Raw genomic sequence first — 2,418 nt, 5'->3', positions numbered from 1 at the left:
GTGGACTCGCTCGAAAATAAAAAACAAACACCCAAAACAGTCACATTGATCTGGGCCGTAAGTGAAGAAGGATTAAATGCTGATTGGTGCCTTTCCTTATGGCAGAAGCAAAGCTATCATCTGCTATAGCGCCAGAAGAGGAAGAAGGAATAGTGGAAGAAGTTACTCCCAGCCTGAAGGAAAGTGATGTTTGGTTCCTTGTGCCTTCTGGAGAAAAGAAAGCCACGGCCAGGTATATGGAATGCAAGTTGTGGGGGGAGCAGCATTCAAAGGTACCATAAAGAGAAATCACGAACGTTCCTGTCTCAGAAAGCTGAAGGAGAAAGCAACACCTCCCTCAGCCCCACACTCTTCAACCTTTACATGGCCTCGCAACCATTGTCAGAAACTATGAGCTCAACATCGTTTCTTGCGCCGATGACACCCAGCTCATCCGCTTCCTCACCAAGGAACCCGACATCACCAGTCGCAACTTCCAGGAAGTGATGAAAGCTGTCGAGACCTGGAGGAGCAACAGCTGTCTGAAGCTCAACTCCAAAAAAAAACCACAGAAGTCCTCATCCTCTGCACCACCCCCTCCGCATGGGACAACGCCTCCCCGCCCTCAGAAACCCACCTACCCCAACGTATAATGCTTGCAACCTCTGCATCATACTAGTCTCTTCACTCACCATGAATCGCCAGATCAACGCTGTATCCTCCGCATGCGCAACACCTCTGCGACCTCCACTGGCTCCCTGTCAAAAAAAGAATAAGCCTCAAGCTCCTCACACATGCCTATAAAGCACTCCACAACACCGGGCCCCAATACCTCCATGACCGAATGTCCTTCACGCCCCCAAGAGAAACTTCTGCTCAGCCGACCTCGCCCTAGCCACCATCTCTTATTTCTACAGGACCAGAGCAGGTGGAAGATCCTTGTCCTACTTCGAAGCTAAGATCTGAAACAAACTCCCCCTTCACCTCTGATGAAGTCTGACACTGCACCAATTTATAAAGGACCTCAAGACCTGGCTCTTCATATGACCCCTACGGAGCTGATCTAACACCACACTTATAATTCTCACAAGAGGTAACGAGATGGAAAAAAGGGTGTCCAAAAACAAAAAAGTAAAGGGCATTTGTATTTTAAAGACGAGAACCCTCACTCACCCATAGGGTGACATGCTTCATCTTTGGGTCCCCTCTTGCACACAGTGCCTGCAAGGTGCACAGTGTGGGCTTCAACTCTCCCTAGGGAGAGGAGCATGAGGTGTTTTCTACTCCAATGTGCCGTGTGAGTGAGGTGCAGAGTGCTAAATAATAAGTGTATATTAAAACAACCTAATATGGGGAAAAACGTTATTCAATATCCCCAATGGATGGACTTAAAAACAGTGTAACTATAAGGATTAACATATTCCTTATCGGACTAGGTCAACATGTTTCTGCTAAATGATGTAAATTCCTAGCATTCTTCAGGACCAATGTCTTGTCACTCTGCAATAATCGTGAATGAAATCTAAAAAACCACACTTAATTGTTGGTATGGATGATTATAAGGCCAGCTTCAATATGGCCCGCCCTCTGTAACACAAAAAAACAGACTTAGTCTTAGTCAACTCAATAACATGGTGCCCAGGTGGAAGTGAAAAGTGCCAAAAAACCAAGTGACATGACACCCACTACAACATAAATAATGTACTAAAAATCTCACCATTAGCAGGACAAATCTCAGCTTTTTACCTTCCAAATAGGTCCTCGTATCTTAACACTGGGAGCCTTAAGGGACAAAAATCAAATTGGCATGAATAATAATTCTCCACAGTATGCTTCATCAGAACTTAATTTTTATTAACTGAGTTCGTACATATTCAATCATTCTGTATAGAATTGTCCATCCTTAAACTTCATATCCTCCAAAAAAGAATTAAACTGATGAAAACACCATACACAAGCTGCTCTACCGCCTTTCGCAATTACCTGGTTATGCGTGTTCGCATATAAAACACTTCAATCTTAACATACCGACTCCCACTGATAACCAGGGAGCGGCGGTTACCCCTAGTAACCCTTTTGATCTCACTCACCTACTCTCTCAGTATTGCGATCCAATGATAAGAGGCCAGGATGGGGCAACCGAGTGTCTCCTCTCCGCCGCCTTTTGACAAACAGCGTGTCTCCTGAACCGGAAGTAAAGGAACAGCTTTCGGGTTCAGAGGCGCGACAGCGGCAGTGTGTTACAAAATCGTACTAATGCGTGCAATCTAACTGGTATAGGCCGCAACTAAGACGAGTATGCCAATAGTATACATCTCCTAATTATTATCATTAGTATACTCTGGTCCCTAACAATTATGAAAACATCGTGAGCATTTTTGTGTATCTAAAGGCATGATGGGATATGTAGTCCAAACAAAATCCCTTCCACATATACCT

Source organism: Lissotriton vulgaris, chromosome 4_1 (genome assembly GCF_964263255.1).
Source record: "Lissotriton vulgaris chromosome 4_1, aLisVul1.2, whole genome shotgun sequence".
Lineage (NCBI taxonomy): Eukaryota > Metazoa > Chordata > Amphibia > Caudata > Salamandridae > Lissotriton > Lissotriton vulgaris.
Note: the sequence above shows the minus strand (reverse complement) of the source record.